General features: G+C 44.2%; 1 pseudogene; it reads right to left on the reverse strand.

The window, feature by feature from the left end:
- Positions 1 to 489: 489 nt before the first annotated feature.
- LOC137764630 (NF-kappa-B inhibitor beta pseudogene) lies at positions 490 to 8,849 on the reverse strand (annotated as a pseudogene).
- Between the last annotated feature and the right edge of the window lie 1,493 nt (positions 8,850 to 10,342).

Below are 10,342 nucleotides of genomic sequence, written 5' to 3' on the forward strand. Positions count from 1 at the left end.
GTCGTGTTCATCCTGGGGGTAGGGGGCGAGGCAGAGGAGCGCAGGCGGCTGTCTCTTTCCTCGCTGCCCGAGTTCTCTCCTCACACCCCAACAGTTGGGTCTTGCTTTGAAGCCTGAGTTCCCCTGCTCCTAGTTCTCAAGCCACCATTTCCAAAGTCATTTCTCCCACGCTACTGCTCGAGTCCTAGCCCTGCTCCCGTTCTTCAGCGGCCAAAGCCCCTGCAGTCTCTCTCCTCCACCTGAGTTCTTCATCTCTTGCTCCCCCAAATCACCTGTCACTGCCTCTGGCTGCCAGTCACTATGACCCATGGTCTCCACTTCTGCCTGAGTTCTACCTCTGCCGTTGCTTTAATTTTCAGCCACTGCTGTCCAAGTCCTTCCCACCACCCCTGTCCAGGTCTGTGCTGACTGCTCCATGAGGACACTTGCACTCTGCTGCCTGAATTCTCCAATTGCTCCAGCCCACAGTCGGTCTCAGTGCTCTGCCTGCTACCTCTTCTCCCCGTTCCCAGCGGCCAGTGTACCCTGCCCCCGCTGCTGGACCGCCCAATCTATCCTTTCAGCTCGCGCCCTCACCCTCGCAGTGGCTGTCACTACTGCTGCTGCAGAAGCTAGGCTTGTCATCCTTTCCTCAGCCTCAGATGTTCCATGCTCGGAAGGGCCAGGCGAGGAGGGGGTGGGCAGGAGCAGGGCTGCCCCGGGAGGTGCACACGCGTACCTGGGGGCAGCAGGGCCCAAGCCTGCCCTCAGGAGAATCTCCCACCAGTCAGCTGCTTGGGTCTCCACCGCCGAGGGCAGGGGGCTCCAGCCTCACGTGGGTTCTGGTTTGTTGAGGTCAGCTCAACCTCCTGGGAGCAGCTGGACCATCTCTGCGTCTTCGAGGATGACGGCGTGTGGAGTGGGGCGTGGCCCTCATAATTTTCAGACCAGAGCTGCAGTTTCCAGTCCTCCTCACTCTCCGCTTCTCTAAGTAGGTTCCAGGTACAAGGCAACTGAGGCATTTGGTGCTGGGGTGTGGTCAGGCCCTGACTGAGGTAGGCGTGGGCAGCTCCTCCGCGCACCAGGTGGGCACTGGAGCTGCGACGTGGCAGAGCAGGTGCAGCAAGGTGTGGTCCCACCATGTGCAACCTGGTGCCTGCCACATATGACTTCTGCACCCTGGATGCCTCCCCAGGACGGCTGCCGGGTGCAGGGCTGTTTGGCCCAGCTCATCTTGCAGGCCCAGGCCACAAGCCTAGGAGGAAATCCAGGAAGGGCTCATGCTGATGAATCACCACCAAGTGCAGTGCCAGGTCCCCCTCCTCAGTGATGTGGCCAAAGACGAGGGGCACCCATGACAGCCCCCAGCTGCCCAGTGCCAGTCCTCCTGGGGGCACTGAGTCTGGACCCAGAGGGCCCAGGCCGCTGTCACACCATTCATCCACATCCTCAGCTATCCCCAAGCATGCTACCTGCCTTGGCCCCGCTGAGGCCTGTAAGTCTTCTTTTGGACTGGTGGTCTCACTGAGGAGGGTGCCTAGGGAAGTGGGGAGGACCACTGTCTCAGTTTCCTAAGGCTGCCGTAACAAACTGCCACAAACTGCGTGGCCTGAAACAACAGAAAGTTATTCTCTTACAGTTCTGGAGGCCTGCTATGGACTGAATTGTGTGTCCCTCCCACAAATTCATATGTTGAAGCCCTAACCCCCAGTGTGATGGTATTTGAAGATGGGGCTTTGGGGAGTTCAGGTTTAGATGAGGTCATGAAAATGGGGCCCTCAAAATGGGATTAGTGCCCTTTTAAGGAGAGACACCAGAGTGCTTGCTGTCTGTCATTCTCTCTGCCATGTGAGGCCACAGTGAAAAGGCAGCAGTCGGCAAGTCAGGAGGAAGGTCCTCACCAGAACCCAACCATGCCAGCACCCTGAGCTCAGACTTCCAATCTCCAGAACCGTGATAAAATTAATTTCTGTTGTTTAAGCCACCCAGTCTGTTGTGCCTTGTTATGACAGCCAGGGCTGACTAAGACAAGGCCAGCAGTCCAAAATCAAGGTGTTGACAGGCTGGTTCCCTACGGAGGCTCCGAGGGGGAATGGCCTCCAGGCCTCACTCCTAGCTTGTAGTGGCTGCCGCAACCTGTGTCGTTCCTCGGCTTGTGGCAGCATAACTACAATCTCTGCGTCTGTCTTCAACGACCTTCTCCTCTGCCTCTGTGTTGCCTCCTTTTATGTTTCATAAAAACACCTGTCATTGGATTTAGAGTGGGCCTAAAAGATGATCTGATCACAAGATCTTCAACTCGGTTACATCTACAAAGACCCTATTTCTAAAGAATGTCACATTCACAGGTAGCAGAGGTTAGGACCTTTTGGGGCTCCCATTCAACCCACTACAAGCACTAACCAAGAAGCCATGTGGGAGAGAGTGGCCATGAGCAAGCGAGAGATCCTTCCAAGAAGCCCCAGAGGGAGCCAGGAGTGGAGAGAGCATGCTGAGCTCAGCTCCTGCAATCTCTCAAACCAGACTCAGAATATCACCCCTGTACCCTCAGCCCACCACCCCTGCCCGACCCCAACCTGGAGAGAATTAAAAAGCAGCTGAGCCAACTCATGGTTTCTTCCTCCCTCTGTGGCCGGAGGATATCCCAAGTGGTCATCTCAAATGCCCAGGGAGAGAGCTGAGCCTGTAACCTCCAGCCTCTCTCCACCCCCAAAGTGTCAAGCTGCCAGCACCTGGAGGAGCTTTTTAAATACACAGGAAGCACGGGGAGGAGGCCCCGCCAGAGGCCAGAGCCCTCGGTCAATCAGGTCAGTGCCACCTACGGGGCCAGGAGCGCCAGGACTCCTCTGGCCAGGGCAGGCCTGGTGGCAGAGCCTCCTTCTGACGGCCTTTGGCAGCTCAGTCAGCAAGAGGCACAAGACGTGGTGCAGGGCAGGGAGGCCAGTTGGTGAAAGGAGGGAGGCTGCAGGCTTCAATGATAATCCTTTTCGTGGGCATGAAGCTTTACAGCCCACAAAGCACTCTCACCTCTTCTATCCACTCAGTCCTCACCGTACCCTGTGGGTAGAGGTTGCTGCTATCGTTGTTCGCATTGGACACGTGAGAAAACTGAGGCTCAGAGAGGAGAGTGTCAGAAGGGTCTCAGCAAATAAAAAGCTGCTGAGCTGCCGCACAGCAATGGAAACCATCAACAAAATGAAAAGGCCGCCTACTGAATTGGAGAAAACATGTGCAAATCATGTGTCTGAAAAGGGGGTAATATCTCCCAAATATAAAGAACTCATATAACTCAATAGCAAAAAACAATCTGATTTTAAAATGGGCAGAGGACCTGAATAGACGTTTTTCCAAAGAAGACATACTGATGGCCAACAGGAAAAGATGCTCAATCACTAATCATCAGGGAAATGCGAATCAAAACCACAATGAGGCATCACCTCACACCTGTCAGAATGGCTATTGTCAAAAAGACAAGAAATAACAAGTATTAGAGAGAATGTGGAGAAAAGGGCACCCTCCTACACTGTTGGTGGGAATGTAAATTGGTGCAGCCACTATGGAGAACAGTATTTTAAAAACTAAAAATAGAGTTGCCATATGATCCAGCAATCCCACTCCTGGGCATATATCCAGACAAAACTATAATTCAAAAAGATACATGCACCCCAATGTTCACAGCAGCACTATTTACAATAGCCAAGACATGGAAGCAACCTGTGTCCATCGACAGATGAATGGATAAGAAGATATGGTATATATATAATAGAATATTACTCAGCCATAAAAAAGAATGAAATATTGCCATTTGCAGCAATCTGGATGGACCCAGAGATTATCATACTGAGAGAAGTAAGCCAGACAGAGGAAGACAAATATCATGTAATATCACTTATATGTGGAAGCTAAAAAATGATACAAATGAATTTATTTACAAAACAGAAACAGACTCACAGACATAGAAAACAAACTTATGGTTACCAAAGGGGAAAGGGGAGGGGGAGGGATAAATTGAGAGTATGGGATTAACAGATACAAACTACTATACTAAACTACTATAGATAAAATAGATAAAATAGATAAATAAAATAAACAGTAAAAAGGATTTACTGTATAGCACAGGGAACTATATTCAGTATCTTGTAATAACCTATAATGGAAAATAATCTAAAATATATATATATTTATATATATATACACACACACACACACACACACACATATATATATATAACTGAATCACTTTGCTGTACACCTGAAACTAACACCATATTGTACATCAACTATACTTCAATTAAAAAAAAAGACAAGAAATAACAAGTGCTAGAGAGAATGAGGAAAAAAGGGGTCCTTCATGCACTGCTGGTGGGAATGTAAACTGACACAGTCACTATGGAAAGCAGTATGGGGGATCCTCAAAAAATTAAAAATAGAACTAACCTATGATCCAGCAGTTCCACTTCTGGAATTTATCCAAATAAATTCAAAACACTAACTCAAAAAGATATATGCACCCCAACATTCACTGCAGCATTATTTACAATAGCCAAGATATGGAAACAACCTATATATCCATCAATGGATGAATGAATAAAGAAAATATCACACACACACACACACACACACACACACACACACACACACACACAGAAGAATATTATTCAGCCATAAAAAAGAATGAAATCTTGCCATTTGAGACAACCTGGATGGCCCTTGAGGGCATTCCGCTAAGTGAAATCAGTCAGAGAAAGACAAATATTGAATGATTTCATTTATACACGGAATCTTAAAAATAATAATAATAATTTATAATAAAAACCCAAAACCAAGCTCATAGATTCAGAGAACAGATTGGTGGTTGCCAGAGGTGAGGACTGGAGGGGAGGGGGACAAAATGGGTGAAGGGAGACAAAAGGTACAAACTTCCAGCTGTAAAATAAATAAGTCAGGGATGCAATGTACAGCATGGTGAATATAGTTAATAATACTGTACTGCATATTTGAAAGTGCTAAGGGAGTACATCTTACAAGTTCTCATCACTGGAAAAAATTTTTTGTAACTATGTACGATGGATGTTAACTAGACTTGTGGTCATCGTTTTGCAATGTATATAAATATCAAATCATTATGTTGTGAGCCTGAAACTAACATGCTGTTATCTGGCATTCATACCTCTATTTTTAAAAAAAGTTAAAAAGCAGATATGCTTACTGCCACGTGGTGTCTGGGTTGGACTCTGGAACAGGTAAAGGACCTTAGTAGAAATCTGATGAAATCTGAATAAAGTCTATAATTTAGTTAATAGTATTGTACCAATCTTAACTGCTTAGTTTGGATAAATGTACCATAGCTATGTCAATAGTGAGGGAAGCTGGGAGAAGGGCATATGGGAACTCTCTCTACTGTTACAACGGTCTAATTGCTTGTGTCTTCCCCAAATTCATATGTTGAAATTCTAATGCCCAATATGATGGTATTAGGGAGTCAGGCCTTTGGGAGATACTTAGTCATGAGGGCGGAGCTCCCATGAATGAGATTAAGAGGCCCTTGTTCAAGAGGTTCCAGAGAGCTAACTGACCCTTTCCACCAGGTGAGGACACAGCGATAAGTCTGTAGTCGGCAACTCCAAAAAGGATCCTCACCAGAACCCAACCATGCTGGCACCCTGAACTGGGACTTCCAGCCTCCAGAACTGTGAGAAATAAATTTCTGTTGTTCACCCAGTCTATGGTATTCTGTTATAGCAGCCCAAACAGACTAAGGCTACTATCTTTGTACATTTTCTGTAAATCTAAAATTATTCCCCTATAAATATTTTATTAAAAAGCAGAGCTGGGAAGGGAAGGGAGTAAAAAGGAAAAGCCAGAAACGGTACTTGACTTCTTTCAACTCAAGTTCAGGATCCTTTCCACATTCTTCTGCAGTTGCTATTGATAAGGATGTGAAGAAATTGAAACCCTTGTGCATTGGTATTGAGAATGTAAAATGGTGCAGCCACTATGGTAAACAGTTTGGTGGTCCCCCAAAAAGCAAAACAGATTTACCATACGATCCAGCAATTTTACTTGACGGTATAAACCCAAAGGAATTTAAAGCAGGAACTCGAACAGATACTTGTACACCAATGTTCAGAGCAGTGTTATCCACGATGGTCAAAAGGTGGAAACAAGCCAAGTGTCCATCAGTGGATGAATGGATAAACAAAATGTGATGCACACATGCAACGGAATAATATTCAGCCTTAAAAAGGTATGGAATTCTGACACATGCTACAACAGAGATAAACCTTGAAAACATTATGCTAAGTGAAATAAGCCAGATGCAAAAGGACAAATATTATATGATAGCACTTAAATGAGATACCTAGAGTAGTCAAATTCAGAGAGACAGAAAGTAGAATATGGTTACCAGGGGCTGGGGGGAGGGGCAAGTTATTGCTTAATGGGGTACAGAATTTCAGTTTGGGATGATGAAAAAGTTCTGGAAATAGAGAGTGGTGACGGTTGGACAACCTTGTGAACATACTTATGCTGCTGAACTGTATACTAAAAGATGGTTAAAATGATTACTTTTTGGGCTTCCCTGGTGGCGCAGTGGTTGAGAGTCTGCCTGCCAATGCAGGGGACACGGGTTCGAGCCCTGGTCTGGGAAGATCCCACATGCCGCGGAGCAACTGGGCCCGTGAGCCACAACTACTGAGCCTGTGCATCTGGAGCCTGTGCTCCGCAACAAGAGAGGCCGCGACAGTGAGAGGCCCGCGCACCGCGATGAAGAGTGGCTCCCGCTTGCCACAACTAGAGAAAGCCCTCGCACAGAAACGAAGACCCAACACAGCCAAAAATAAATAAATAAATAATTCTTTTAAAAAAAAAAATGATTACTTTTATGCTATGTGTATTTTACCACAATAAAAAGTATTGTTTTTTAAAATCACAAACTGCTCCTTTCTTATCCTTGAAAATAGTCCCTGAGTGAGGGTTGGGTGAAAGTGAGGCCCAGATAGAGAAACTGGTTTCGTCTTGGGGGAGATGAATCCTATCCTTCAGGGGCCTGGCTCCCTCCTCCAACCAGGCCCCAACATATCTTCCCTCAGGAAGTCACTCGGAAAGGGAGAGCAGAGAAATTGTCCCACTTTACATTTAAAACCACTTTGGGGCAAGTGGCCCACCCACCAGCCAGGGAGCCCACATGAGCAGAGTGAGGAGGGGTCTCCTGTCTCTTCCCAGCCCTGGATACCTCTTCCCCAAGCCTTTCTTGCCCTTCTATCAGCTGGGAAAGGCCCTGTTAAGGTACTTTGCAAGAGTATACGTTTTAGCCAGAAAAATAAACCTCTTCAACAATCTTTATTTTTTGAACATCAACTGAACGTAGTGTTTCTAAGTCTGTGTTTCCATTCACCTTTCTATAGCCCTTTGCTATATATCACTTATCACTTTGTTTTCTTGTATACCTGTCTGATGTCAACTCCTAGCTTGGAATCTTCCTGAAAGGCAAAGATTGCATTTTATTTCTGTTTATATTCTCAGGTATTAGTCAGGTAGGCGCTCAAAAAAAAAAAAAAAAAAAGTACTGAATAAATGACGAAAGAAGCAAATGGGTGGTGAGTCAAGCAAATTAAATTGTGTTTAGATCCTCCTGTTCTCTCATTGACATCCTACCTTGGTGTCATTGGTCCAAACAAATGCCTACGGCTTCAGCTGTGTCATCTGAATGTCTCATATGCCATGTTCGTTAACATGATCACTATAAGGCTTTCAACCTGAGAATAGGCATAATTCTAGGAAAAGCAGGTCAGGGAGCACTTCTTACACGTCTAGGATGCCTACTCCCACTGTGACTCACACGCACAAATCTCCCCTTTTTATAAAGACCCCTCTAAAGGCCTTTGCCTCCCCTACCACTGGCTGCTCTTCTTGATTTTCCTTATCCCACATATGGGGCCTGATGACCTCCTGTGATGTCTGCTTCACTAGTTACTCTGTAGATGTAAATCATCTGTCCTCAACAAGACTGTCCCTACCTGAAGAAAGCAGCTGGGTTCCTGCTACCCATATTTCCTGTGGGACCTTGGGCAAGCTACGTAACCCTTCTGAGTCTCAGTGTAAGAAACGTGGAGAGTGATGTCCTCCAGGACGCCGGGGAAGGTGCCGATGACACTCTGCAGGTGCTCCTTAAACAATACCCTCCAGAGCAAAGATTATGTCTTAAACTGCTTTATATCCTCCACCGAGCCCAGGAGAAGGTTGAGTACCTGTTATGTGTCCATAAATATTTGTTGAATTGAATTTTTCTCCATTACATTTTTGTAATTGAGATATAATTCACATACCATAAAATTCACTATTTGAAAGTATACAATTCAGTGGTTTTTAGTATACAAGGCTATGCAACAATCACCACTATATAATTCCAGAACATTTTCATCACTCCATCTCCATTACATTTTTTAAAGCTTTATTTGGCTTTTAATGAACAACGTACACTTTGACTACTTCTCAGTCAATATAATTATTCTATTTTATAATCACTAATAGTATTTACTGTATGTCAGACAGTGTTCTGCACATTTTATGAAGAATAAACCCTTGTGTTTCATGTTTGGTAATTGCAATCATTGTTGCTTTTGTTGTGGTCATCCATGTACAATGCTTGGTGTCAGTCTATTTATCTCTTGTAAAAATAAAATACAGTGTGTGTGTGTGTGTGAAAAAAAAAATGAAGAAAAAATAAAAAATAAAAAAAACAACAAAAAAATAAAATGTACAATTTGATGTTTTGATATATGCATACACTCACGAAGCCATTGCCAAGATACATTACCCCTAAAGGTTTCCTTATTCACCTTTCCATTCCCTGCTTCTCCTGCCGCCATGTCCCACTATTCCACATGTGCCTGAGTCCATGCTCCTCACCACCCCTGCTACCTCTTGACTGGAGCATTAAGATTTAACAACCAATCAACCAGAAATAAGCAAACATATAACCCTTAAGCATTAAGAGCCCATTTTCTTCCTCCTTTATTTATTTATCAGTCACCCTTGGCTGTGATTCTTTTCTAAACGTGAATGAAGAGCCCACCACTGGCCCTGGGCTAGGCTTTGTAAGTGACACAAAAATCAAGAAGCCCTGGTCCTTGCCCTTCAAGAGTGAAGAGCATGGAGCAACAGTACAGGTAGAAGGTGATGTACAAACACGGGCATTCAGACATGGGAGAGTGTGGCCGTTGGTGATGGCAGAAATCTGGGACTTACCGTTCCAAAAAGAATCATAAATAATGAAATAGTTCTGGGAAGACGAGAGGGATTGTTTTCTTTCTTTAAGATGAAATTCAGATTTCTTTACATAGGTTGAATTTGGTCATGAATTGGGCAAATGTTCTTTCACTTTAAACTCTTTCTATTATTTCATTCGCAGGTGACTAAAAACACATTGCTCTCCGTTTACCTTAATAATGCTACCTCCCACATTTAAATGTTCTATACACTGTCATTTATAGGGGCTGTTTTTAGATAACAGTACACACTTTGACAGAAACAATGTCACTGAAAAATAGTATGTAGATTTGATTTGGGGAATTCAAGTGTTTTTTTTAAATGTACAGTACTAGGAAGCTTGCTGTTGGAAAAATTCTGTAAAGAATCTGTTAGTAAACCAAGAAATCCTTTGAAATCATATACACAATTACTTGCTAATTCCCCCCCTAAACTCTGATTACTATAAATATCAGGTGTTCTTATTCAAGACACACCTGAATTTTGGCTACTACGTAATCTACACTTTGTAGCGCTTTGCAAAAGAAATTGCACATCCTAAGTTCAAAGGTCTGGACTCAACTAACATCCCTCCTAGACTTTGATCCTCATGAAACCTTGGGCACGTAGAAGTGACTGTTATCTCAGATTTGTTGCCCACATATGAGGTCCTAAAGCATTTTTATAAGCAAAGCTCCCATTACTGGGAAACCCTGGATTATTTAGGGCTCTGAAGAACAGTCCGCCTGGTCTAAGGTATTTGTTTATAAAACATTTTTTTATATATTTTTTAATATATTTTTTCCTACTAATCATGTAGAAAATAATCATTCAGAAAATAATGCACCATCGATAATAATTTTATTGTATTGTGATAGGAAATTTGGGGTTGGTGGGCTATTTGGGGGGAGGGTAGTTAAGTGGCACAATATATTACACTGTAATTTGAGAAAAAATGGGCAAACCTAGAGAAATACTACTATTTTAGTTAAGTAAGCTGGGCAGCAGCTCCCTCTTGTGCTGAACAGTAAGTACTGCAGCCACTGAATTGAAATGTGAGAAAGCATCCCTTGGTATATACACATAAAACTTGCTTAAACTAAGAGCTTTCCCC

Source organism: Eschrichtius robustus, chromosome 5 (assembly GCF_028021215.1).
Source record: "Eschrichtius robustus isolate mEscRob2 chromosome 5, mEscRob2.pri, whole genome shotgun sequence".
Lineage (NCBI taxonomy): Eukaryota > Metazoa > Chordata > Mammalia > Artiodactyla > Eschrichtiidae > Eschrichtius > Eschrichtius robustus.